This window comes from Schistocerca serialis, chromosome 2 (assembly GCF_023864345.2).
Source record: "Schistocerca serialis cubense isolate TAMUIC-IGC-003099 chromosome 2, iqSchSeri2.2, whole genome shotgun sequence".
In the NCBI taxonomy this organism is placed as follows: Eukaryota; Metazoa; Arthropoda; class Insecta; order Orthoptera; family Acrididae; genus Schistocerca; species Schistocerca serialis.
In genome coordinates this window covers 804,406,848-804,432,391 of record NC_064639.1, presented here as the reverse complement: position 1 = coordinate 804,432,391, position 25,544 = coordinate 804,406,848, and the positions used below count along the sequence as shown (strand labels likewise).

Genomic DNA, 25,544 nt, shown 5'->3' with positions numbered 1-25,544 from the left:
TAATTGTGCGACAGTCTACCCTCATCTTACTAGCGACGGCAACAACCAAGGGGTGGCATGTAAGATTGAGCGTGGCTAAGAGTTTTTCATTATTAGTTAGCATCACACTTTGACAGAGCTGTGACAAGGCGAGTAGGGTGAGCTCAGGAAAGCCAGTAGCAAGCGCACTTGAAGTAGCCCTGAAGAACCGGATTATAAATTTTGCCAGCCATAATGGAGCTAGGGGCGTTCTCAGTTACCAAATACCGGTGCAATAAGAGAGCAACAGTATTTGACAGTAAAATGACGCCCTATCCGTCTAGCATACGACATTGCTTGTCTCTGCATTCGCGGACGTGAGGTCATCTCGGAAATGAAATCCGAAATATAGATTAAAATTGTTGTGTTCCCGCCGGGATCGAACCGGGGACCTTCTGCGTGTAAAGCAGACGTGATAACCGCTACACCACGGAAACGACGGTTCTTTTGATGTACCACCCGGAGACTCGTAATAGCAACAGTTTGTCTTCTGTGTTAGCAAGGGCATCGGCTACGAGCTCCCTCCGATTCGTGAAGTTCCTGTAGTAAAAGACGTCGATGGAAACAATCCAACCGCGACAGACAGGGAGAACGCTGGCTGAGCTGCAGCCCTACATGGTGAGACCATCAAAGGTGGCGTCATTCACATGCAGTGCGTTTTCGGAACGAATAGGCTCGTTGGTCTAGGGGTATGATTCCTGCTTCGGGTGCAGGAGGTCCCGGGTTCAAATCCCGGACGAGCCCTTGCGTTTTGTACAACGGTGTGGTAACAAATCGCATGGCGGCGGCTGTTTCGCGCATTTCCAGGCCTCCAAGTCAGCGCTAAAATCCGACAACCAGTTCTGAAACCGTTTCATGTTTCATTTGAGCCATGTGCACCCTGCTGATGGAACGTTTGAAGTTGATTTAAATGGTCACAGTAGAGATCGTAGCAAGTGTCTTGCTGAGTGGGACGAAAACGGGTTTCCGCCCGCAATCGAGCCGGGGACCTTCTGCGTGTTAGGCACGGCGCCTGGGCTCGGCGGCAGCTGCTGCTGCTCTTTCCTTCCTTACGAGATACCGTCGATTCGCGCAGTCGTTATTGCAAAAGATGTCACCAAAGGCAATCGCTTCGTTAGCGGCACTTTGCCTGGGCTCGGCGGCAGCTCTACATGGAGGCACCAGCAGCCCAGCCAGGCCGCCGCCGGCACCGGTGCGCCACAGCGCAAGGAGCCGGCGGCCGCCCTGCAATGCCCCTGTCGTTGCATATTCCACCCGCCCCATATCCTCTCCATGTCTGACTCACTACCCCAAATGACACTGCAGTCGACGTGCTTATTACTATCGCTTTTGGAAGAACCAAGGCGCAGTATTCTAGTGTCGAACCGGTACTGCAAATTGGGATTAAGCAAAAATTTATTGTGTGGTCGAGCGACAGCCTCGGCTCGCTCTTCCTACATGATCGCTTCTTGTGCGGAATAATTCCTAGCTCGCCGATGGCTTCAGAGTTGGTCTTCTCGAAGTTTTGCTTTCGCACTGCATTCCGCAATCTTTTCGTTATGAGTTGTGTGCTTCGGTTTCCCGACTTTCTTGTGTTTAGTGTGTTTGGCTTCTCTTAACCCTTAGCCACCGCTTGCCGAAATTTCCACACTATCATCTGTCGATCTGCAGAGCTCGATGAAGGCATCGCGGCCGTTCCTGAGCTCGTGGAACGGTCGAATCTGTAGTTGTTTCCAGATCTCTCCCACACAACGGCCTCCCAGAAGCTTGGATTACAGAAGTACGCCACTACTCCCGGCCGGAGATTCACGATTGAAAGCAGAATGACATGAGCTACACGCAGCTCCGATTTTTTTTTTTTTTTGTGTCTGACCTACTTTGAAAGACTTTGTAGTCGATTTACTTACTACTATCGCTGTTGGAAACCAGGTGATAACCGCACAGTATTTTAGAGACGATCAGGTAATGAAAATTTAGAATAAGTAAAACAGTATCAAAAGAAGTTGTGTGGTGGAGCAGCACATGCAATTCACGCTTCCTAGATAATCGTTACTGCATAGAATAATTCTTTTGTCTGCGGCGTCTTCAGTATCCGTCTTCTGGAAATTTTGCTTGCAGTATATTTTGCAATCTTTTCGTTATGAGTTGGTGCTTGGTTTCCCGATGTTCTTTTGTTTAGTGCATTCGCCTCCTCTTAACCCTGAGAAACCACATACCGAAACTGAGGCACTGCCGGCTGTTCATAAGCAGTGCTCGATGAAGTTATTTCGCTTTTTATTCGTTGCCTTTAATATTCTTCTCAACAGTGGTGAGTGCTGCCTGCAGAAAGCGTTTATCTTGCGAATTCGCGTGAAAGTTTGTGTTCCCTGTGAGGCCCACTACTTGGGATTAACTTGACTGCTCCAGGCAGGTGGCTCGTTGGTCTAGGGGTATGATTCCTGCTTTGGGTGCAGGAGGTCCCGGGTTCAAATCCCGGACGAGCCCTGCCATTTTGACCGTGCTGAAGCGTAGGTGGAACTCAGCCCCGGTTGCAGCTCCTCAATGAAGAGTAGACGCCTGTTATAGCACGTGGATATAACAAGAATGCGGCACCAGTAAAGTACGTAGGTGGAATTCGGTAGAAAGGCAGACGGTAATTTTGCATGCAACGGAAAACAAGGTTGTCTTTGCGGGATATGTGCACCGTGAGTGGAGATTCAGCTTAATTGTGCGACAGTCTACCCTCATCTTACTAGCGACGGCAACAACCAAGGGGTGGCATGTAAGATTGAGCGTGGCTAAGAGTTTTTCATTATTAGTTAGCATCACACTTTGACAGAGCTGTGACAAGGCGAGTAGGGTGAGCTCAGGAAAGCCAGTAGCAAGCGCACTTGAAGTAGCCCTGAAGAACCGGATTATAAATTTTGCCAGCCATAATGGAGCTAGGGGCGTTCTCAGTTACCAAATACCGGTGCAATAAGAGAGCAACAGTATTTGACAGTAAAATGACGCCCTATCCGTCTAGCATACGACATTGCTTGTCTCTGCATTCGCGGACGTGAGGTCATCTCGGAAATGAAATCCGAAATATAGATTAAAATTGTTGTGTTCCCGCCCGGGATCGAACCGGGGACCTTCTGCGTGTAAAGCAGACGTGATAACCGCTACACCACGGAAACGACGGTTCTTTTGATGTACCACCCGGAGACTCGTAATAGCAACAGTTTGTCTTCTGTGTTAGCAAGGGCATCGGCTACGAGCTCCCTCCGATTCGTGAAGTTCCTGTAGTAAAAGACGTCGATGGAAACAATCCAACCGCGACAGACAGGGAGAACGCTGGCTGAGCTGCAGCCCTACATGGTGAGACCATCAAAGGTGGCGTCATTCACATGCAGTGCGTTTTCGGAACGAATAGGCTCGTTGGTCTAGGGGTATGATTCCTGCTTCGGGTGCAGGAGGTCCCGGGTTCAAATCCCGGACGAGCCCTTGCGTTTTGTACAACGGTGTGGTAACAAATCGCATGGCGGCGGCTGTTTCGCGCATTTCCAGGCCTCCAAGTCAGCGCTAAAATCCGACAACCAGTTCTGAAACCGTTTCATGTTTCATTTGAGCCATGTGCACCCTGCTGATGGAACGTTTGAAGTTGATTTAAATGGTCACAGTAGAGATCGTAGCAAGTGTCTTGCTGAGTGGGACGAAAACGGGTTTCCGCCCGCAATCGAGCCGGGGACCTTCTGCGTGTTAGGCACGGCGCCTGGGCTCGGCGGCAGCTGCTGCTGCTCTTTCCTTCCTTACGAGATACCGTCGATTCGCGCAGTCGTTATTGCAAAAGATGTCACCAAAGGCAATCGCTTCGTTAGCGGCACTTTGCCTGGGCTCGGCGGCAGCTCTACATGGAGGCACCAGCAGCCCAGCCAGGCCGCCGCCGGCACCGGTGCGCCACAGCGCAAGGAGCCGGCGGCCGCCCTGCAATGCCCCTGTCGTTGCATATTCCACCCGCCCCATATCCTCTCCATGTCTGACTCACTACCCCAAATGACACTGCAGTCGACGTGCTTATTACTATCGCTTTTGGAAGAACCAAGGCGCAGTATTCTAGTGTCGAACCGGTACTGCAAATTGGGATTAAGCAAAAATTTATTGTGTGGTCGAGCGACAGCCTCGGCTCGCTCTTCCTACATGATCGCTTCTTGTGCGGAATAATTCCTAGCTCGCCGATGGCTTCAGAGTTGGTCTTCTCGAAGTTTTGCTTTCGCACTGCATTCCGCAATCTTTTCGTTATGAGTTGTGTGCTTCGGTTTCCCGACTTTCTTGTGTTTAGTGTGTTTGGCTTCTCTTAACCCTTAGCCACCGCTTGCCGAAATTTCCACACTATCATCTGTCGATCTGCAGAGCTCGATGAAGGCATCGCGGCCGTTCCTGAGCTCGTGGAACGGTCGAATCTGTAGTTGTTTCCAGATCTCTCCCACACAACGGCCTCCCAGAAGCTTGGATTACAGAAGTACGCCACTACTCCCAGCCGGAGATTCACGATTGAAAGCAGAATGACATGAGCTACACGCAGCTCCGATTTTTTTTTTTTTTTGTGTCTGACCTACTTTGAAAGACTTTGTAGTCGATTTACTTACTACTATCGCTGTTGGAAACCAGGTGATAACCGCACAGTATTTTAGAGACGATCAGGTAATGAAAATTTAGAATAAGTAAAACAGTATCAAAAGAAGTTGTGTGGTGGAGCAGCACATGCAATTCACGCTTCCTAGATAATCGTTACTGCATAGAATAATTCTTTTGTCTGCGGCGTCTTCAGTATCCGTCTTCTGGAAATTTTGCTTGCAGTATATTTTGCAATCTTTTCGTTATGAGTTGGTGCTTGGTTCCCCGATGTTCTTTTGTTTAGTGCATTCGCCTCCTCTTAACCCTGAGAAACCACATACCGAAACTGAGGCACTGCCGGCTGTTCATAAGCAGTGCTCGATGAAGTTATTTCGCTTTTTATTCGTTGCCTTTAATATTCTTCTCAACAGTGGTGAGTGCTGCCTGCAGAAAGCGTTTATCTTGCGAATTCGCGTGAAAGTTTGTGTTCCCTGTGAGGCCCACTACTTGGGATTAACTTGACTGCTCCAGGCAGGTGGCTCGTTGGTCTAGGGGTATGATTCCTGCTTTGGGTGCAGGAGGTCCCGGGTTCAAATCCCGGACGAGCCCTGCCATTTTGACCGTGCTGAAGCGTAGGTGGAACTCAGCCCCGGTTGCAGCTCCTCAATGAAGAGTAGACGCCTGTTATAGCACGTGGATATAACAAGAATGCGGCACCAGTAAAGTACGTAGGTGGAATTCGGTAGAAAGGCAGACGGTAATTTTGCATGCAACGGAAAACAAGGTTGTCTTTGCGGGATATGTGCACCGTGAGTGGAGATTCAGCTTAATTGTGCGACAGTCTACCCTCATCTTACTAGCGACGGCAACAACCAAGGGGTGGCATGTAAGATTGAGCGTGGCTAAGAGTTTTTCATTATTAGTTAGCATCACACTTTGACAGAGCTGTGACAAGGCGAGTAGGGTGAGCTCAGGAAAGCCAGTAGCAAGCGCACTTGAAGTAGCCCTGAAGAACCGGATTATAAATTTTGCCAGCCATAATGGAGCTAGGGGCGTTCTCAGTTACCAAATACCGGTGCAATAAGAGAGCAACAGTATTTGACAGTAAAATGACGCCCTATCCGTCTAGCATACGACATTGCTTGTCTCTGCATTCGCGGACGTGAGGTCATCTCGGAAATGAAATCCGAAATATAGATTAAAATTGTTGTGTTCCCGCCCGGGATCGAACCGGGGACCTTCTGCGTGTAAAGCAGACGTGATAACCGCTACACCACGGAAACGACGGTTCTTTTGATGTACCACCCGGAGACTCGTAATAGCAACAGTTTGTCTTCTGTGTTAGCAAGGGCATCGGCTACGAGCTCCCTCCGATTCGTGAAGTTCCTGTAGTAAAAGACGTCGATGGAAACAATCCAACCGCGACAGACAGGGAGAACGCTGGCTGAGCTGCAGCCCTACATGGTGAGACCATCAAAGGTGGCGTCATTCACATGCAGTGCGTTTTCGGAACGAATAGGCTCGTTGGTCTAGGGGTATGATTCCTGCTTCGGGTGCAGGAGGTCCGGGTTCAAATCCCGGACGAGCCCTTGCGTTTTGTACAACGGTGTGGTAACAAATCGCATGGCGGCGGCTGTTTCGCGCATTTCCAGGCCTCCAAGTCAGCGCTAAAATCCGACAACCAGTTCTGAAACCGTTTCATGTTTCATTTGAGCCATGTGCACCCTGCTGATGGAACGTTTGAAGTTGATTTAAATGGTCACAGTAGAGATCGTAGCAAGTGTCTTGCTGAGTGGGACGAAAACGGGTTTCCGCCCGCAATCGAGCCGGGGACCTTCTGCGTGTTAGGCACGGCGCCTGGGCTCGGCGGCAGCTGCTGCTGCTCTTTCCTTCCTTACGAGATACCGTCGATTCGCGCAGTCGTTATTGCAAAAGATGTCACCAAAGGCAATCGCTTCGTTAGCGGCACTTTGCCTGGGCTCGGCGGCAGCTCTACATGGAGGCACCAGCAGCCCAGCCAGGCCGCCGCCGGCACCGGTGCGCCACAGCGCAAGGAGCCGGCGGCCGCCCTGCAATGCCCCTGTCGTTGCATATTCCACCCGCCCCATATCCTCTCCATGTCTGACTCACTACCCCAAATGACACTGCAGTCGACGTGCTTATTACTATCGCTTTTGGAAGAACCAAGGCGCAGTATTCTAGTGTCGAACCGGTACTGCAAATTGGGATTAAGCAAAAATTTATTGTGTGGTCGAGCGACAGCCTCGGCTCGCTCTTCCTACATGATCGCTTCTTGTGCGGAATAATTCCTAGCTCGCCGATGGCTTCAGAGTTGGTCTTCTCGAAGTTTTGCTTTCGCACTGCATTCCGCAATCTTTTCGTTATGAGTTGTGTGCTTCGGTTTCCCGACTTTCTTGTGTTTAGTGTGTTTGGCTTCTCTTAACCCTTAGCCACCGCTTGCCGAAATTTCCACACTATCATCTGTCGATCTGCAGAGCTCGATGAAGGCATCGCGGCCGTTCCTGAGCTCGTGGAACGGTCGAATCTGTAGTTGTTTCCAGATCTCTCCCACACAACGGCCTCCCAGAAGCTTGGATTACAGAAGTACGCCACTACTCCCAGCCGGAGATTCACGATTGAAAGCAGAATGACATGAGCTACACGCAGCTCCGATTTTTTTTTTTTTTGTGTCTGACCTACTTTGAAAGACTTTGTAGTCGATTTACTTACTACTATCGCTGTTGGAAACCAGGTGATAACCGCACAGTATTTTAGAGACGATCAGGTAATGAAAATTTAGAATAAGTAAAACAGTATCAAAAGAAGTTGTGTGGTGGAGCAGCACATGCAATTCACGCTTCCTAGATAATCGTTACTGCATAGAATAATTCTTTTGTCTGCGGCGTCTTCAGTATCCGTCTTCTGGAAATTTTGCTTGCAGTATATTTTGCAATCTTTTCGTTATGAGTTGGTGCTTGGTTTCCCGATGTTCTTTTGTTTAGTGCATTCGCCTCCTCTTAACCCTGAGAAACCACATACCGAAACTGAGGCACTGCCGGCTGTTCATAAGCAGTGCTCGATGAAGTTATTTCGCTTTTTATTCGTTGCCTTTAATATTCTTCTCAACAGTGGTGAGTGCTGCCTGCAGAAAGCGTTTATCTTGCGAATTCGCGTGAAAGTTTGTGTTCCCTGTGAGGCCCACTACTTGGGATTAACTTGACTGCTCCAGGCAGGTGGCTCGTTGGTCTAGGGGTATGATTCCTGCTTTGGGTGCAGGAGGTCCCGGGTTCAAATCCCGGACGAGCCATGCCATTTTGACCGTGCTGAAGCGTAGGTGGAACTCAGCCCCGGTTGCAGCTCCTCAATGAAGAGTAGACGCCTGTTATAGCACGTGGATATAACAAGAATGCGGCACCAGTAAAGTACGTAGGTGGAATTCGGTAGAAAGGCAGACGGTAATTTTGCATGCAACGGAAAACAAGGTTGTCTTTGCGGGATATGTGCACCGTGAGTGGAGATTCAGCTTAATTGTGCGACAGTCTACCCTCATCTTACTAGCGACGGCAACAACCAAGGGGTGGCATGTAAGATTGAGCGTGGCTAAGAGTTTTTCATTATTAGTTAGCATCACACTTTGACAGAGCTGTGACAAGGCGAGTAGGGTGAGCTCAGGAAAGCCAGTAGCAAGCGCACTTGAAGTAGCCCTGAAGAACCGGATTATAAATTTTGCCAGCCATAATGGAGCTAGGGGCGTTCTCAGTTACCAAATACCGGTGCAATAAGAGAGCAACAGTATTTGACAGTAAAATGACGCCCTATCCGTCTAGCATACGACATTGCTTGTCTCTGCATTCGCGGACGTGAGGTCATCTCGGAAATGAAATCCGAAATATAGATTAAAATTGTTGTGTTCCCGCCCGGGATCGAACCGGGGACCTTCTGCGTGTAAAGCAGACGTGATAACCGCTACACCACGGAAACGACGGTTCTTTTGATGTACCACCCGGAGACTCGTAATAGCAACAGTTTGTCTTCTGTGTTAGCAAGGGCATCGGCTACGAGCTCCCTCCGATTCGTGAAGTTCCTGTAGTAAAAGACGTCGATGGAAACAATCCAACCGCGACAGACAGGGAGAACGCTGGCTGAGCTGCAGCCCTACATGGTGAGACCATCAAAGGTGGCGTCATTCACATGCAGTGCGTTTTCGGAACGAATAGGCTCGTTGGTCTAGGGGTATGATTCCTGCTTCGGGTGCAGGAGGTCCCGGGTTCAAATCCCGGACGAGCCCTTGCGTTTTGTACAACGGTGTGGTAACAAATCGCATGGCGGCGGCTGTTTCGCGCATTTCCAGGCCTCCAAGTCAGCGCTAAAATCCGACAACCAGTTCTGAAACCGTTTCATGTTTCATTTGAGCCATGTGCACCCTGCTGATGGAACGTTTGAAGTTGATTTAAATGGTCACAGTAGAGATCGTAGCAAGTGTCTTGCTGAGTGGGACGAAAACGGGTTTCCGCCCGCAATCGAGCCGGGGACCTTCTGCGTGTTAGGCACGGCGCCTGGGCTCGGCGGCAGCTGCTGCTGCTCTTTCCTTCCTTACGAGATACCGTCGATTCGCGCAGTCGTTATTGCAAAAGATGTCACCAAAGGCAATCGCTTCGTTAGCGGCACTTTGCCTGGGCTCGGCGGCAGCTCTACATGGAGGCACCAGCAGCCCAGCCAGGCCGCCGCCGGCACCGGTGCGCCACAGCGCAAGGAGCCGGCGGCCGCCCTGCAATGCCCCTGTCGTTGCATATTCCACCCGCCCCATATCCTCTCCATGTCTGACTCACTACCCCAAATGACACTGCAGTCGACGTGCTTATTACTATCGCTTTTGGAAGAACCAAGGCGCAGTATTCTAGTGTCGAACCGGTACTGCAAATTGGGATTAAGCAAAAATTTATTGTGTGGTCGAGCGACAGCCTCGGCTCGCTCTTCCTACATGATCGCTTCTTGTGCGGAATAATTCCTAGCTCGCCGATGGCTTCAGAGTTGGTCTTCTCGAAGTTTTGCTTTCGCACTGCATTCCGCAATCTTTTCGTTATGAGTTGTGTGCTTCGGTTTCCCGACTTTCTTGTGTTTAGTGTGTTTGGCTTCTCTTAACCCTTAGCCACCGCTTGCCGAAATTTCCACACTATCATCTGTCGATCTGCAGAGCTCGATGAAGGCATCGCGGCCGTTCCTGAGCTCGTGGAACGGTCGAATCTGTAGTTGTTTCCAGATCTCTCCCACACAACGGCCTCCCAGAAGCTTGGATTACAGAAGTACGCCACTACTCCCAGCCGGAGATTCACGATTGAAAGCAGAATGACATGAGCTACACGCAGCTCCGATTTTTTTTTTTTTTTGTGTCTGACCTACTTTGAAAGACTTTGTAGTCGATTTACTTACTACTATCGCTGTTGGAAACCAGGTGATAACCGCACAGTATTTTAGAGACGATCAGGTAATGAAAATTTAGAATAAGTAAAACAGTATCAAAAGAAGTTGTGTGGTGGAGCAGCACATGCAATTCACGCTTCCTAGATAATCGTTACTGCATAGAATAATTCTTTTGTCTGCGGCGTCTTCAGTATCCGTCTTCTGGAAATTTTGCTTGCAGTATATTTTGCAATCTTTTCGTTATGAGTTGGTGCTTGGTTTCCCGATGTTCTTTTGTTTAGTGCATTCGCCTCCTCTTAACCCTGAGAAACCACATACCGAAACTGAGGCACTGCCGGCTGTTCATAAGCAGTGCTCGATGAAGTTATTTCGCTTTTTATTCGTTGCCTTTAATATTCTTCTCAACAGTGGTGAGTGCTGCCTGCAGAAAGCGTTTATCTTGCGAATTCGCGTGAAAGTTTGTGTTCCCTGTGAGGCCCACTACTTGGGATTAACTTGACTGCTCCAGGCAGGTGGCTCGTTGGTCTAGGGGTATGATTCCTGCTTTGGGTGCAGGAGGTCCCGGGTTCAAATCCCGGACGAGCCCTGCATTTTGACCGTGCTGAAGCGTAGGTGGAACTCAGCCCCGGTTGCAGCTCCTCAATGAAGAGTAGACGCCTGTTATAGCACGTGGATATAACAAGAATGCGGCACCAGTAAAGTACGTAGGTGGAATTCGGTAGAAAGGCAGACGGTAATTTTGCATGCAACGGAAAACAAGGTTGTCTTTGCGGGATATGTGCACCGTGAGTGGAGATTCAGCTTAATTGTGCGACAGTCTACCCTCATCTTACTAGCGACGGCAACAACCAAGGGGTGGCATGTAAGATTGAGCGTGGCTAAGAGTTTTTCATTATTAGTTAGCATCACACTTTGACAGAGCTGTGACAAGGCGAGTAGGGTGAGCTCAGGAAAGCCAGTAGCAAGCGCACTTGAAGTAGCCCTGAAGAACCGGATTATAAATTTTGCCAGCCATAATGGAGCTAGGGGCGTTCTCAGTTACCAAATACCGGTGCAATAAGAGAGCAACAGTATTTGACAGTAAAATGACGCCCTATCCGTCTAGCATACGACATTGCTTGTCTCTGCATTCGCGGACGTGAGGTCATCTCGGAAATGAAATCCGAAATATAGATTAAAATTGTTGTGTTCCCGCCCGGGATCGAACCGGGGACCTTCTGCGTGTAAAGCAGACGTGATAACCGCTACACCACGGAAACGACGGTTCTTTTGATGTACCACCCGGAGACTCGTAATAGCAACAGTTTGTCTTCTGTGTTAGCAAGGGCATCGGCTACGAGCTCCCTCCGATTCGTGAAGTTCCTGTAGTAAAAGACGTCGATGGAAACAATCCAACCGCGACAGACAGGGAGAACGCTGGCTGAGCTGCAGCCCTACATGGTGAGACCATCAAAGGTGGCGTCATTCACATGCAGTGCGTTTTCGGAACGAATAGGCTCGTTGGTCTAGGGGTATGATTCCTGCTTCGGGTGCAGGAGGTCCCGGGTTCAAATCCCGGACGAGCCCTTGCGTTTTGTACAACGGTGTGGTAACAAATCGCATGGCGGCGGCTGTTTCGCGCATTTCCAGGCCTCCAAGTCAGCGCTAAAATCCGACAACCAGTTCTGAAACCGTTTCATGTTTCATTTGAGCCATGTGCACCCTGCTGATGGAACGTTTGAAGTTGATTTAAATGGTCACAGTAGAGATCGTAGCAAGTGTCTTGCTGAGTGGGACGAAAACGGGTTTCCGCCCGCAATCGAGCCGGGGACCTTCTGCGTGTTAGGCACGGCGCCTGGGCTCGGCGGCAGCTGCTGCTGCTCTTTCCTTCCTTACGAGATACCGTCGATTCGCGCAGTCGTTATTGCAAAAGATGTCACCAAAGGCAATCGCTTCGTTAGCGGCACTTTGCCTGGGCTCGGCGGCAGCTCTACATGGAGGCACCAGCAGCCCAGCCAGGCCGCCGCCGGCACCGGTGCGCCACAGCGCAAGGAGCCGGCGGCCGCCCTGCAATGCCCCTGTCGTTGCATATTCCACCCGCCCCATATCCTCTCCATGTCTGACTCACTACCCCAAATGACACTGCAGTCGACGTGCTTATTACTATCGCTTTTGGAAGAACCAAGGCGCAGTATTCTAGTGTCGAACCGGTACTGCAAATTGGGATTAAGCAAAAATTTATTGTGTGGTCGAGCGACAGCCTCGGCTCGCTCTTCCTACATGATCGCTTCTTGTGCGGAATAATTCCTAGCTCGCCGATGGCTTCAGAGTTGGTCTTCTCGAAGTTTTGCTTTCGCACTGCATTCCGCAATCTTTTCGTTATGAGTTGTGTGCTTCGGTTTCCCGACTTTCTTGTGTTTAGTGTGTTTGGCTTCTCTTAACCCTTAGCCACCGCTTGCCGAAATTTCCACACTATCATCTGTCGATCTGCAGAGCTCGATGAAGGCATCGCGGCCGTTCCTGAGCTCGTGGAACGGTCGAATCTGTAGTTGTTTCCAGATCTCTCCCACACAACGGCCTCCCAGAAGCTTGGATTACAGAAGTACGCCACTACTCCCAGCCGGAGATTCACGATTGAAAGCAGAATGACATGAGCTACACGCAGCTCCGATTTTTTTTTTTTTTTGTGTCTGACCTACTTTGAAAGACTTTGTAGTCGATTTACTTACTACTATCGCTGTTGGAAACCAGGTGATAACCGCACAGTATTTTAGAGACGATCAGGTAATGAAAATTTAGAATAAGTAAAACAGTATCAAAAGAAGTTGTGTGGTGGAGCAGCACATGCAATTCACGCTTCCTAGATAATCGTTACTGCATAGAATAATTCTTTTGTCTGCGGCGTCTTCAGTATCCGTCTTCTGGAAATTTTGCTTGCAGTATATTTTGCAATCTTTTCGTTATGAGTTGGTGCTTGGTTTCCCGATGTTCTTTTGTTTAGTGCATTCGCCTCCTCTTAACCCTGAGAAACCACATACCGAAACTGAGGCACTGCCGGCTGTTCATAAGCAGTGCTCGATGAAGTTATTTCGCTTTTTATTCGTTGCCTTTAATATTCTTCTCAACAGTGGTGAGTGCTGCCTGCAGAAAGCGTTTATCTTGCGAATTCGCGTGAAAGTTTGTGTTCCCTGTGAGGCCCACTACTTGGGATTAACTTGACTGCTCCAGGCAGGTGGCTCGTTGGTCTAGGGGTATGATTCCTGCTTTGGGTGCAGGAGGTCCCGGGTTCAAATCCCGGACGAGCCATGCCATTTTGACCGTGCTGAAGCGTAGGTGGAACTCAGCCCCGGTTGCAGCTCCTCAATGAAGAGTAGACGCCTGTTATAGCACGTGGATATAACAAGAATGCGGCACCAGTAAAGTACGTAGGTGGAATTCGGTAGAAAGGCAGACGGTAATTTTGCATGCAACGGAAAACAAGGTTGTCTTTGCGGGATATGTGCACCGTGAGTGGAGATTCAGCTTAATTGTGCGACAGTCTACCCTCATCTTACTAGCGACGGCAACAACCAAGGGGTGGCATGTAAGATTGAGCGTGGCTAAGAGTTTTTCATTATTAGTTAGCATCACACTTTGACAGAGCTGTGACAAGGCGAGTAGGGTGAGCTCAGGAAAGCCAGTAGCAAGCGCACTTGAAGTAGCCCTGAAGAACCGGATTATAAATTTTGCCAGCCATAATGGAGCTAGGGGCGTTCTCAGTTACCAAATACCGGTGCAATAAGAGAGCAACAGTATTTGACAGTAAAATGACGCCCTATCCGTCTAGCATACGACATTGCTTGTCTCTGCATTCGCGGACGTGAGGTCATCTCGGAAATGAAATCCGAAATATAGATTAAAATTGTTGTGTTCCCGCCCGGGATCGAACCGGGGACCTTCTGCGTGTAAAGCAGACGTGATAACCGCTACACCACGGAAACGACGGTTCTTTTGATGTACCACCCGGAGACTCGTAATAGCAACAGTTTGTCTTCTGTGTTAGCAAGGGCATCGGCTACGAGCTCCCTCCGATTCGTGAAGTTCCTGTAGTAAAAGACGTCGATGGAAACAATCCAACCGCGACAGACAGGGAGAACGCTGGCTGAGCTGCAGCCCTACATGGTGAGACCATCAAAGGTGGCGTCATTCACATGCAGTGCGTTTTCGGAACGAATAGGCTCGTTGGTCTAGGGGTATGATTCCTGCTTCGGGTGCAGGAGGTCCCGGGTTCAAATCCCGGACGAGCCCTTGCGTTTTGTACAACGGTGTGGTAACAAATCGCATGGCGGCGGCTGTTTCGCGCATTTCCAGGCCTCCAAGTCAGCGCTAAAATCCGACAACCAGTTCTGAAACCGTTTCATGTTTCATTTGAGCCATGTGCACCCTGCTGATGGAACGTTTGAAGTTGATTTAAATGGTCACAGTAGAGATCGTAGCAAGTGTCTTGCTGAGTGGGACGAAAACGGGTTTCCGCCCGCAATCGAGCCGGGGACCTTCTGCGTGTTAGGCACGGCGCCTGGGCTCGGCGGCAGCTGCTGCTGCTCTTTCCTTCCTTACGAGATACCGTCGATTCGCGCAGTCGTTATTGCAAAAGATGTCACCAAAGGCAATCGCTTCGTTAGCGGCACTTTGCCTGGGCTCGGCGGCAGCTCTACATGGAGGCACCAGCAGCCCAGCCAGGCCGCCGCCGGCACCGGTGCGCCACAGCGCAAGGAGCCGGCGGCCGCCCTGCAATGCCCCTGTCGTTGCATATTCCACCCGCCCCATATCCTCTCCATGTCTGACTCACTACCCCAAATGACACTGCAGTCGACGTGCTTATTACTATCGCTTTTGGAAGAACCAAGGCGCAGTATTCTAGTGTCGAACCGGTACTGCAAATTGGGATTAAGCAAAAATTTATTGTGTGGTCGAGCGACAGCCTCGGCTCGCTCTTCCTACATGATCGCTTCTTGTGCGGAATAATTCCTAGCTCGCCGATGGCTTCAGAGTTGGTCTTCTCGAAGTTTTGCTTTCGCACTGCATTCCGCAATCTTTTCGTTATGAGTTGTGTGCTTCGGTTTCCCGACTTTCTTGTGTTTAGTGTGTTTGGCTTCTCTTAACCCTTAGCCACCGCTTGCCGAAATTTCCACACTATCATCTGTCGATCTGCAGAGCTCGATGAAGGCATCGCGGCCGTTCCTGAGCTCGTGGAACGGTCGAATCTGTAGTTGTTTCCAGATCTCTCCCACACAACGGCCTCCCAGAAGCTTGGATTACAGAAGTACGCCACTACTCCCAGCCGGAGATTCACGATTGAAAGCAGAATGACATGAGCTACACGCAGCTCCGATTTTTTTTTTTTTTGTGTCTGACCTACTTTGAAAGACTTTGTAGTCGATTTACTTACTACTATCGCTGTTGGAAACCAGGTGATAACCGCACAGTATTTTAGAGACGATCAGGTAATGAAAATTTAGAATAAGTAAAACAGTATCAAAAGAAGTTGTGTGGTGGAGCAGCACATGCAATTCACGCTTCCTAGATAATCGTTACTGCATAGAATAATTCTTTTGTCTGCGGCGTCTTCAGTATCCGTCTTCTGGAAATTTTGCTTGCAGTATATTTTGCAATCTTTTCGTTATGAGTTGGTGCTTGGTTTCCCGATGTTCTTTTGTTTAGTGCATTCGCCTCCTCTTAACCCTGAGAAACCACATACCGAAACTGAGGCACTGCCGGCTGTTCATAAGCAGTGCTCGATGAAGTTATTTCGCTTTTTATTCGTTGCCTTTAATATTCTTCTCAACAGTGGTGAGTGCTGCCTGCAGAAAGCGTTTATCTTGCGAATTCGCGTGAAAGTTTGTGTTCCCTGTGAGGCCCACTACTTGGGATTAACTTGACTGCTCCAGGCAGGTGGCTCGTTGGTCTAGGGGTATGATTCCTGCTTTGGGTGCAGGAGGTCCCGGGTTCAAATCCCGGACGAGCCATGCCATTTTGACCGTGCTGAAGCGTAGGTGGAACTCAGCCCCGGTTGCAGCTCCTCAATGAAGAGTAGACGCCTGTTATAGCACGTGGATATAACAAGAATGCGGCACCAGTAAAGTACGTAGGTGGAATTCGGTAGAAAGGCAGACGGTAATTTTGCATGCAACGGAAAACAAGGTTGTCTTTGCGGGATATGTGCACCGTGAGTGGAGATTCAGCTTAATTGTGCGACAGTCTACCCTCATCTTACTAGCGACGGCAACAACCAAGGGGTGGCATGTAAGATTGAGCGTGGCTAAGAGTTTTTCATTATTAGTTAGCATCACACTTTGACAGAGCTGTGACAAGGCGAGTAGGGTGAGCTCAGGAAAGCCAGTAGCAAGCGCACTTGAAGTAGCCCTGAAGAACCGGATTATAAATTTTGCCAGCCATAATGGAGCTAGGGGCGTTCTCAGTTACCAAATACCGGTGCAATAAGAGAGCAACAGTATTTGACAGTAAAATGACGCCCTATCCGTCTAGCATACGACATTGCTTGTCTCTGCATTCGCGGACGTGAGGTCATCTCGGAAATGAAATCCGAAATATAGATTAAAATTGTTGTGTTCCCGCCCGGGATCGAACCGGGGACCTTCTGCGTGTAAAGCAGACGTGATAACCGCTACACCACGGAAACGACGGTTCTTTTGATGTACCACCCGGAGACTCGTAATAGCAACAGTTTGTCTTCTGTGTTAGCAAGGGCATCGGCTACGAGCTCCCTCCGATTCGTGAAGTTCCTGTAGTAAAAGACGTCGATGGAAACAATCCAACCGCGACAGACAGGGAGAACGCTGGCTGAGCTGCAGCCCTACATGGTGAGACCATCAAAGGTGGCGTCATTCACATGCAGTGCGTTTTCGGAACGAATAGGCTCGTTGGTCTAGGGGTATGATTCCTGCTTCGGGTGCAGGAGGTCCCGGGTTCAAATCCCGGACGAGCCCTTGCGTTTTGTACAACGGTGTGGTAACAAATCGCATGGCGGCGGCTGTTTCGCGCATTTCCAGGCCTCCAAGTCAGCGCTAAAATCCGACAACCAGTTCTGAAACCGTTTCATGTTTCATTTGAGCCATGTGCACCCTGCTGATGGAACGTTTGAAGTTGATTTAAATGGTCACAGTAGAGATCGTAGCAAGTGTCTTGCTGAGTGGGACGAAAACGGGTTTCCGCCCGCAATCGAGCCGGGGACCTTCTGCGTGTTAGGCACGGCGCCTGGGCTCGGCGGCAGCTGCTGCTGCTCTTTCCTTCCTTACGAGATACCGTCGATTCGCGCAGTCGTTATTGCAAAAGATGTCACCAAAGGCAATCGCTTCGTTAGCGGCACTTTGCCTGGGCTCGGCGGCAGCTCTACATGGAGGCACCAGCAGCCCAGCCAGGCCGCCGCCGGCACCGGTGCGCCACAGCGCAAGGAGCCGGCGGCCGCCCTGCAATGCCCCTGTCGTTGCATATTCCACCCGCCCCATATCCTCTCCATGTCTGACTCACTACCCCAAATGACACTGCAGTCGACGTGCTTATTACTATCGCTTTTGGAAGAACCAAGGCGCAGTATTCTAGTGTCGAACCGGTACTGCAAATTGGGATTAAGCAAAAATTTATTGTGTGGTCGAGCGACAGCCTCGGCTCGCTCTTCCTACATGATCGCTTCTTGTGCGGAATAATTCCTAGCTCGCCGATGGCTTCAGAGTTGGTCTTCTCGAAGTTTTGCTTTCGCACTGCATTCCGCAATCTTTTCGTTATGAGTTGTGTGCTTCGGTTTCCCGACTTTCTTGTGTTTAGTGTGTTTGGCTTCTCTTAACCCTTAGCCACCGCTTGCCGAAATTTCCACACTATCATCTGTCGATCTGCAGAGCTCGATGAAGGCATCGCGGCCGTTCCTGAGCTCGTGGAACGGTCGAATCTGTAGTTGTTTCCAGATCTCTCCCACACAACGGCCTCCCAGAAGCTTGGATTACAGAAGTACGCCACTACTCCCAGCCGGAGATTCACGATTGAAAGCAGAATGACATGAGCTACACGCAGCTCCGATTTTTTTTTTTTTTTTGTGTCTGACCTACTTTGAAAGACTTTGTAGTCGATTTACTTACTACTATCGCTGTTGGAAACCAGGTGATAACCGCACAGTATTTTAGAGACGATCAGGTAATGAAAATTTAGAATAAGTAAAACAGTATCAAAAGAAGTTGTGTGGTGGAGCAGCACATGCAATTCACGCTTCCTAGATAATCGTTACTGCATAGAATAATTCTTTTGTCTGCGGCGTCTTCAGTATCCGTCTTCTGGAAATTTTGCTTGCAGTATATTTTGCAATCTTTTCGTTATGAGTTGGTGCTTGGTTTCCCGATGTTCTTTTGTTTAGTGCATTCGCCTCCTCTTAACCCTGAGAAACCACATACCGAAACTGAGGCACTGCCGGCTGTTCATAAGCAGTGCTCGATGAAGTTATTTCGCTTTTTATTCGTTGCCTTTAATATTCTTCTCAACAGTGGTGAGTGCTGCCTGCAGAAAGCGTTTATCTTGCGAATTCGCGTGAAAGTTTGTGTTCCCTGTGAGGCCCACTACTTGGGATTAACTTGACTGCTCCAGGCAGGTGGCTCGTTGGTCTAGGGGTATGATTCCTGCTTTGGGTGCAGGAGGTCCCGGGTTCAAATCCCGGACGAGCCCTGCCATTTTGACCGTGCTGAAGCGTAGGTGGAACTCAGCCCCGGTTGCAGCTCCTCAATGAAGAGTAGACGCCTGTTATAGCACGTGGATATAACAAGAATGCGGCACCAGTAAAGTACGTAGGTGGAATTCGGTAGAAAGGCAGACGGTAATTTTGCATGCAACGGAAAACAAGGTTGTCTTTGCGGGATATGTGCACCGTGAGTGGAGATTCAGCTTAATTGTGCGACAGTCTACCCTCATCTTACTAGCGACGGCAACAACCAAGGGGTGGCATGTAAGATTGAGCGTGGCTAAGAGTTTTTCATTATTAGTTAGCATCACACTTTGACAGAGCTGTGACAAGGCGAGTAGGGTGAGCTCAGGAAAGCCAGTAGCAAGCGCACTTGAAGTAGCCCTGAAGAACCGGATTATAAATTTTGCCAGCCATAATGGAGCTAGGGGCGTTCTCAGTTACCAAATACCGGTGCAATAAGAGAGCAACAGTATTTGACAGTAAAATGACGCCCTATCCGTCTAGCATACGACATTGCTTGTCTCTGCATTCGCGGACGTGAGGTCATCTCGGAAATGAAATCCGAAATATAGATTAAAATTGTTGTGTTCCCGCCCGGGATCGAACCGGGGACCTTCTGCGTGTAAAGCAGACGTGATAACCGCTACACCACGGAAACGACGGTTCTTTTGATGTACCACCCGGAGACTCGTAATAGCAACAGTTTGTCTTCTGTGTTAGCAAGGGCATCGGCTACGAGCTCCCTCCGATTCGTGAAGTTCCTGTAGTAAAAGACGTCGATGGAAACAATCCAACCGCGACAGACAGGGAGAACGCTGGCTGAGCTGCAGCCCTACATGGTGAGACCATCAAAGGTGGCGTCATTCACATGCAGTGCGTTTTCGGAACGAATAGGCTCGTTGGTCTAGGGGTATGATTCCTGCTTCGGGTGCAGGAGGTCCCGGGTTCAAATCCCGGACGAGCCCTTGCGTTTTGTACAACGGTGTGGTAACAAATCGCATGGCGGCGGCTGTTTCGCGCATTTCCAGGCCTCCAAGTCAGCGCTAAAATCCGACAACCAGTTCTGAAACCGTTTCATGTTTCATTTGAGCCATGTGCACCCTGCTGATGGAACGTTTGAAGTTGATTTAAATGGTCACAGTAGAGATCGTAGCAAGTGTCTTGCTGAGTGGGACGAAAACGGGTTTCCGCCCGCAATCGAGCCGGGGACCTTCTGCGTGTTAGGCACGGCGCCTGGGCTCGGCGGCAGCTGCTGCTGCTCTTTCCTTCCTTACGAGATACCGTCGATTCGCGCAGTCGTTATTGCAAAAGATGTCACCAAAGGCAATCGCTTCGTTAGCGGCACTTTGCCTGGGCTCGGCGGCAGCTCTACATGGAGGCACCAGCAGCCCAGCCAGGCCGCCGCCGGCACCGGTGCGCCACAGCGCAAGGAGCCGGCGGCCGCCCTGCAATGCCCCTGTCGTTGCATATTCCACCCGCCCCATATCCTCTCCATGTCTGACTCACTACCCCAAATGACACTGCAGTCGACGTGCTTATTACTATCGCTTTTGGAAGAACCAAGGCGCAGTATTCTAGTGTCGAACCGGTACTGCAAATTGGGATTAAGCAAAAATTTATTGTGTGGTCGAGCGACAGCCTCGGCTCGCTCTTCCTACATGATCGCTTCTTGTGCGGAATAATTCCTAGCTCGCCGATGGCTTCAGAGTTGGTCTTCTCGAAGTTTTGCTTTCGCACTGCATTCCGCAATCTTTTCGTTATGAGTTGTGTGCTTCGGTTTCCCGACTTTCTTGTGTTTAGTGTGTTTGGCTTCTCTTAACCCTTAGCCACCGCTTGCCGAAATTTCCACACTATCATCTGTCGATCTGCAGAGCTCGATGAAGGCATCGCGGCCGTTCCTGAGCTCGTGGAACGGTCGAATCTGTAGTTGTTTCCAGATCTCTCCCACACAACGGCCTCCCAGAAGCTTGGATTACAGAAGTACGCCACTACTCCCAGCCGGAGATTCACGATTGAAAGCAGAATGACATGAGCTACACGCAGCTCCGATTTTTTTTTTTTTTTTGTGTCTGACCTACTTTGAAAGACTTTGTAGTCGATTTACTTACTACTATCGCTGTTGGAAACCAGGTGATAACCGCACAGTATTTTAGAGACGATCAGGTAATGAAAATTTAGAATAAGTAAAACAGTATCAAAAGAAGTTGTGTGGTGGAGCAGCACATGCAATTCACGCTTCCTAGATAATCGTTACTGCATAGAATAATTCTTTTGTCTGCGGCGTCTTCAGTATCCGTCTTCTGGAAATTTTGCTTGCAGTATATTTTGCAATCTTTTCGTTATGAGTTGGTGCTTGGTTTCCCGATGTTCTTTTGTTTAGTGCATTCGCCTCCTCTTAACCCTGAGAAACCACATACCGAAACTGAGGCACTGCCGGCTGTTCATAAGCAGTGCTCGATGAAGTTATTTCGCTTTTTATTCGTTGCCTTTAATATTCTTCTCAACAGTGGTGAGTGCTGCCTGCAGAAAGCGTTTATCTTGCGAATTCGCGTGAAAGTTTGTGTTCCCTGTGAGGCCCACTACTTGGGATTAACTTGACTGCTCCAGGCAGGTGGCTCGTTGGTCTAGGGGTATGATTCCTGCTTTGGGTGCAGGAGGTCCCGGGTTCAAATCCCGGACGAGCCCTGCCATTTTGACCGTGCTGAAGCGTAGGTGGAACTCAGCCCCGGTTGCAGCTCCTCAATGAAGAGTAGACGCCTGTTATAGCACGTGGATATAACAAGAATGCGGCACCAGTAAAGTACGTAGGTGGAATTCGGTAGAAAGGCAGACGGTAATTTTGCATGCAACGGAAAACAAGGTTGTCTTTGCGGGATATGTGCACCGTGAGTGGAGATTCAGCTTAATTGTGCGACAGTCTACCCTCATCTTACTAGCGACGGCAACAACCAAGGGGTGGCATGTAAGATTGAGCGTGGCTAAGAGTTTTTCATTATTAGTTAGCATCACACTTTGACAGAGCTGTGACAAGGCGAGTAGGGTGAGCTCAGGAAAGCCAGTAGCAAGCGCACTTGAAGTAGCCCTGAAGAACCGGATTATAAATTTTGCCAGCCATAATGGAGCTAGGGGCGTTCTCAGTTACCAAATACCGGTGCAATAAGAGAGCAACAGTATTTGACAGTAAAATGACGCCCTATCCGTCTAGCATACGACATTGCTTGTCTCTGCATTCGCGGACGTGAGGTCATCTCGGAAATGAAATCCGAAATATAGATTAAAATTGTTGTGTTCCCGCCCGGGATCGAACCGGGGACCTTCTGCGTGTAAAGCAGACGTGATAACCGCTACACCACGGAAACGACGGTTCTTTTGATGTACCACCCGGAGACTCGTAATAGCAACAGTTTGTCTTCTGTGTTAGCAAGGGCATCGGCTACGAGCTCCCTCCGATTCGTGAAGTTCCTGTAGTAAAAGACGTCGATGGAAACAATCCAACCGCGACAGACAGGGAGAACGCTGGCTGAGCTGCAGCCCTACATGGTGAGACCATCAAAGGTGGCGTCATTCACATGCAGTGCGTTTTCGGAACGAATAGGCTCGTTGGTCTAGGGGTATGATTCCTGCTTCGGGTGCAGGAGGTCCCGGGTTCAAATCCCGGACGAGCCCTTGCGTTTTGTACAACGGTGTGGTAACAAATCGCATGGCGGCGGCTGTTTCGCGCATTTCCAGGCCTCCAAGTCAGCGCTAAAATCCGACAACCAGTTCTGAAACCGTTTCATGTTTCATTTGAGCCATGTGCACCCTGCTGATGGAACGTTTGAAGTTGATTTAAATGGTCACAGTAGAGATCGTAGCAAGTGTCTTGCTGAGTGGGACGAAAACGGGTTTCCGCCCGCAATCGAGCCGGGGACCTTCTGCGTGTTAGGCACGGCGCCTGGGCTCGGCGGCAGCTGCTGCTGCTCTTTCCTTCCTTACGAGATACCGTCGATTCGCGCAGTCGTTATTGCAAAAGATGTCACCAAAGGCAATCGCTTCGTTAGCGGCACTTTGCCTGGGCTCGGCGGCAGCTCTACATGGAGGCACCAGCAGCCCAGCCAGGCCGCCGCCGGCACCGGTGCGCCACAGCGCAAGGAGCCGGCGGCCGCCCTGCAATGCCCCTGTCGTTGCATATTCCACCCGCCCCATATCCTCTCCATGTCTGACTCACTACCCCAAATGACACTGCAGTCGACGTGCTTATTACTATCGCTTTTGGAAGAACCAAGGCGCAGTATTCTAGTGTCGAACCGGTACTGCAAATTGGGATTAAGCAAAAATTTATTGTGTGGTCGAGCGACAGCCTCGGCTCGCTCTTCCTACATGATCGCTTCTTGTGCGGAATAATTCCTAGCTCGCCGATGGCTTCAGAGTTGGTCTTCTCGAAGTTTTGCTTTCGCACTGCATTCCGCAATCTTTTCGTTATGAGTTGTGTGCTTCGGTTTCCCGACTTTCTTGTGTTTAGTGTGTTTGGCTTCTCTTAACCCTTAGCCACCGCTTGCCGAAATTTCCACACTATCATCTGTCGATCTGCAGAGCTCGATGAAGGCATCGCGGCCGTTCCTGAGCTCGTGGAACGGTCGAATCTGTAGTTGTTTCCAGATCTCTCCCACACAACGGCCTCCCAGAAGCTTGGATTACAGAAGTACGCCACTACTCCCAGCCGGAGATTCACGATTGAAAGCAGAATGACATGAGCTACACGCAGCTCCGATTTTTTTTTTTGGTGTCTGACCTACTTTGAAAGACTTTGTAGTCGATTTACTTACTACTATCGCTGTTGGAAACCAGGTGATAACCACACAGTATTCTAGAGACGATCAGGTAATGAAAATTTAGAATAAGTAAAACAGTATCAAAAGAAGTTGTGTGGTGGAGCAGCACATGCAATTCACGCTTCCTAGATAATCGTTACTGCATAGAATAATTCTTTTGTCTGCGGCGTCTTCAGTATCCGTCTTCTGGAAATTTTGCTTGCAGTATATTGTGCAATCTTTTCGTTATGAGTTGGTGCTTGGTTTCCCGATGTTCTTTTGTTTAGTGCATTCGCCATCTCTTAACCCTGAGAAACCACATACCGAAACTGAGGCACTGCCGGCTGTTCATAAGCAGTGCTCGATGAAGTTATTTCGCTTTTTATTCGTTGCCTTTAATATTCTTCTCATCAGTGGTGAGTGCTGCCTGCAGAAAGCGTTTATCTTGCGAATTCACGTGAGCTCAGGAAAGCCAGTAGCAAGCGTACTTGAAGTAGCCCTGAAGAACCGGATTATAAATTTTGCCAGCCATAATGGAGCTAGGGGCGTTCTCAGTTACCAAATACCGGTGCAATAAGAGAGCAACAGTATTTGACAGTAAAATGACGCCCTATCCGTTTAGCATACGACATTGCTTGTCTCTGCATACGCGGACGTGAGGTCATCTCGGAAATGAAATCCGAAATATAGATTAAAATTGTTGTGTTCCTGCCCGGGGTCGAACCGGGGACCTTCTGCGTGTAAAACAGACGTGATAACCGCTACACCACGGAAACTTCTAGGCTGTGTTCTCGACACCTGATAAAACCCGTAGGACCATTGCCGTTGTTGAGTCCAAATCACTTTGCGGAAACGCACAATGCATGTATTTCGCATTCGTGTGCAACAATCGTCACCACCGTTGACTGACTGAATGCCATGACGAATAAGAGCTGAAGAAGTCATCGGAAGCGCTCGAGGGGGAGTCCTCAGCAACATCTGCTGCTCTTTCCTTCCTTACGAGATACCGTCGATTCGCGCAGTCGTTATTGCGAAAGATGTCACGAAGGGCAATCGCTTCGTTAGCGGCACGGCACCTGGGCTCGTCGGCGGCAGCTCTACATGGAGGCACCAGCAGCCCAGCCAGGCCGCCGCCGGTGCGCCATAGCGTCGCATGGGGCCGCCTCCCGCAATGTCCCCCCCTCCCTCCCCCATCAGCACTGCCATTTTTTATTTTTGCCTGAGGCCTGCCAGCAGTGAGACCGGTCTGCGCCTCTAGCTTGCGGGGCAATAAGACTGTCGTAGCGCATTGCTGATCTTAATCACCCATTAACTCACTGACAGTACCGCATATTTGTTCTTCTTTCCTTGCCACTGTGTTGTGTATGGGTCAGATCCTCGTCCTCCGATGTACGAGTATTATCTTTGAATGTTTGGATCACATCTGTGTCCACAGCCTCAGTACCCTTATCTGTTGATTCCATCGAAGTATATTGATCACATACTTCTCTGCTTCCATCGTCGTTCGAGCGCTCAGTACTTCAGTTCTAACTGTCTGTTGAGGCAATGTGTGCGACTGAGTATGTGAGCCGTCATCGGAAGAAAAATCATCCGCCATTCTTGGTCTTTTAATGTTTGAGATACCACTGGCTGGTAAACCGCTTCAGTCACCAGCATGTAAGATAATGTTGGCTTCAACCGCTGTTACAGATTTTTTTTCAGAACAATTACGGGGCTTGGACAGTTTCGCTGTAGATGGCCACTGTTGTTATGTAAGTAGGTTGTCAGCGATTGGCCTGTGTACAGTCTTAGACAGAAAAACTGGCCGCCGGCCGGCCGCCACAGAGACTAAGTCCGAGTCGTTCACTTAAGGTGGCCAATAAAACTGGCCGCCCCTGACAACTCTTAAGTCCGGCCATCTGCACAATCTGGCAACACCGTAAGATGAGGAAGTGTTAGGAGGAAGTGTTGTCTACTTCCGATGTGTGCTTGCACTGTGTGAGCCCGTGGTCTAGCGGTAATAGTCGCGCATTCTAAACTGATAGTCGCCTGTTCGCGTCCACCTGTCTGTATATATTTTT

The 25,544-nt window shown here is 49.6% G+C and overlaps 27 non-coding genes across 27 annotated transcripts; 17 read left to right on the top strand and 10 right to left on the bottom strand.

Moving 5' to 3' along the window:
* Nucleotides 1-383: 383 nt before the first annotated feature.
* On the bottom strand, nt 384-455 carry Trnav-uac (transfer RNA valine (anticodon UAC)). Its single transcript has one exon. It is a non-coding gene; the product is annotated as a tRNA-Val (tRNA).
* A 235-nt stretch (nt 456-690) lies between these two features.
* Nucleotides 691-762, top strand: Trnap-cgg (transfer RNA proline (anticodon CGG)). Its single transcript has one exon. It is a non-coding gene; the product is annotated as a tRNA-Pro (tRNA).
* A 1,647-nt stretch (nt 763-2,409) lies between these two features.
* On the top strand, nt 2,410-2,481 carry Trnap-ugg (transfer RNA proline (anticodon UGG)). The gene has a single exon. It is a non-coding gene; the product is annotated as a tRNA-Pro (tRNA).
* A 601-nt stretch (nt 2,482-3,082) lies between these two features.
* On the bottom strand, nt 3,083-3,155 carry Trnav-uac (transfer RNA valine (anticodon UAC)). The gene has a single exon. It is a non-coding gene; the product is annotated as a tRNA-Val (tRNA).
* Nucleotides 3,156-3,390: 235 nt separating this feature from the next.
* Nucleotides 3,391-3,462, top strand: Trnap-cgg (transfer RNA proline (anticodon CGG)). Its single transcript has one exon. It is a non-coding gene; the product is annotated as a tRNA-Pro (tRNA).
* Nucleotides 3,463-5,109: 1,647 nt separating this feature from the next.
* Trnap-ugg (transfer RNA proline (anticodon UGG)) lies at nt 5,110-5,181 on the top strand. Its single transcript has one exon. It is a non-coding gene; the product is annotated as a tRNA-Pro (tRNA).
* Nucleotides 5,182-5,782: 601 nt separating this feature from the next.
* On the bottom strand, nt 5,783-5,855 carry Trnav-uac (transfer RNA valine (anticodon UAC)). Its single transcript has one exon. It is a non-coding gene; the product is annotated as a tRNA-Val (tRNA).
* Nucleotides 5,856-6,090: 235 nt separating this feature from the next.
* Trnap-cgg (transfer RNA proline (anticodon CGG)) lies at nt 6,091-6,161 on the top strand. The gene has a single exon. It is a non-coding gene; the product is annotated as a tRNA-Pro (tRNA).
* A 1,646-nt stretch (nt 6,162-7,807) lies between these two features.
* On the top strand, nt 7,808-7,879 carry Trnap-ugg (transfer RNA proline (anticodon UGG)). Its single transcript has one exon. It is a non-coding gene; the product is annotated as a tRNA-Pro (tRNA).
* Nucleotides 7,880-8,480: 601 nt separating this feature from the next.
* Trnav-uac (transfer RNA valine (anticodon UAC)) lies at nt 8,481-8,553 on the bottom strand. The gene has a single exon. It is a non-coding gene; the product is annotated as a tRNA-Val (tRNA).
* Nucleotides 8,554-8,788: 235 nt separating this feature from the next.
* On the top strand, nt 8,789-8,860 carry Trnap-cgg (transfer RNA proline (anticodon CGG)). The gene has a single exon. It is a non-coding gene; the product is annotated as a tRNA-Pro (tRNA).
* Nucleotides 8,861-10,507: 1,647 nt separating this feature from the next.
* Nucleotides 10,508-10,579, top strand: Trnap-ugg (transfer RNA proline (anticodon UGG)). The gene has a single exon. It is a non-coding gene; the product is annotated as a tRNA-Pro (tRNA).
* A 600-nt stretch (nt 10,580-11,179) lies between these two features.
* Nucleotides 11,180-11,252, bottom strand: Trnav-uac (transfer RNA valine (anticodon UAC)). The gene has a single exon. It is a non-coding gene; the product is annotated as a tRNA-Val (tRNA).
* Nucleotides 11,253-11,487: 235 nt separating this feature from the next.
* On the top strand, nt 11,488-11,559 carry Trnap-cgg (transfer RNA proline (anticodon CGG)). Its single transcript has one exon. It is a non-coding gene; the product is annotated as a tRNA-Pro (tRNA).
* Nucleotides 11,560-13,206: 1,647 nt separating this feature from the next.
* Nucleotides 13,207-13,278, top strand: Trnap-ugg (transfer RNA proline (anticodon UGG)). Its single transcript has one exon. It is a non-coding gene; the product is annotated as a tRNA-Pro (tRNA).
* A 601-nt stretch (nt 13,279-13,879) lies between these two features.
* Nucleotides 13,880-13,952, bottom strand: Trnav-uac (transfer RNA valine (anticodon UAC)). Its single transcript has one exon. It is a non-coding gene; the product is annotated as a tRNA-Val (tRNA).
* Nucleotides 13,953-14,187: 235 nt separating this feature from the next.
* Trnap-cgg (transfer RNA proline (anticodon CGG)) lies at nt 14,188-14,259 on the top strand. The gene has a single exon. It is a non-coding gene; the product is annotated as a tRNA-Pro (tRNA).
* Nucleotides 14,260-15,905: 1,646 nt separating this feature from the next.
* Nucleotides 15,906-15,977, top strand: Trnap-ugg (transfer RNA proline (anticodon UGG)). Its single transcript has one exon. It is a non-coding gene; the product is annotated as a tRNA-Pro (tRNA).
* Nucleotides 15,978-16,578: 601 nt separating this feature from the next.
* On the bottom strand, nt 16,579-16,651 carry Trnav-uac (transfer RNA valine (anticodon UAC)). The gene has a single exon. It is a non-coding gene; the product is annotated as a tRNA-Val (tRNA).
* Nucleotides 16,652-16,886: 235 nt separating this feature from the next.
* On the top strand, nt 16,887-16,958 carry Trnap-cgg (transfer RNA proline (anticodon CGG)). Its single transcript has one exon. It is a non-coding gene; the product is annotated as a tRNA-Pro (tRNA).
* Nucleotides 16,959-18,606: 1,648 nt separating this feature from the next.
* Nucleotides 18,607-18,678, top strand: Trnap-ugg (transfer RNA proline (anticodon UGG)). Its single transcript has one exon. It is a non-coding gene; the product is annotated as a tRNA-Pro (tRNA).
* A 601-nt stretch (nt 18,679-19,279) lies between these two features.
* Nucleotides 19,280-19,352, bottom strand: Trnav-uac (transfer RNA valine (anticodon UAC)). Its single transcript has one exon. It is a non-coding gene; the product is annotated as a tRNA-Val (tRNA).
* A 235-nt stretch (nt 19,353-19,587) lies between these two features.
* Trnap-cgg (transfer RNA proline (anticodon CGG)) lies at nt 19,588-19,659 on the top strand. Its single transcript has one exon. It is a non-coding gene; the product is annotated as a tRNA-Pro (tRNA).
* Nucleotides 19,660-21,307: 1,648 nt separating this feature from the next.
* Nucleotides 21,308-21,379, top strand: Trnap-ugg (transfer RNA proline (anticodon UGG)). Its single transcript has one exon. It is a non-coding gene; the product is annotated as a tRNA-Pro (tRNA).
* Nucleotides 21,380-21,980: 601 nt separating this feature from the next.
* Trnav-uac (transfer RNA valine (anticodon UAC)) lies at nt 21,981-22,053 on the bottom strand. The gene has a single exon. It is a non-coding gene; the product is annotated as a tRNA-Val (tRNA).
* Nucleotides 22,054-22,288: 235 nt separating this feature from the next.
* Nucleotides 22,289-22,360, top strand: Trnap-cgg (transfer RNA proline (anticodon CGG)). The gene has a single exon. It is a non-coding gene; the product is annotated as a tRNA-Pro (tRNA).
* A 1,827-nt stretch (nt 22,361-24,187) lies between these two features.
* On the bottom strand, nt 24,188-24,260 carry Trnav-uac (transfer RNA valine (anticodon UAC)). Its single transcript has one exon. It is a non-coding gene; the product is annotated as a tRNA-Val (tRNA).
* Nucleotides 24,261-25,544: the final 1,284 nt, after the last annotated feature.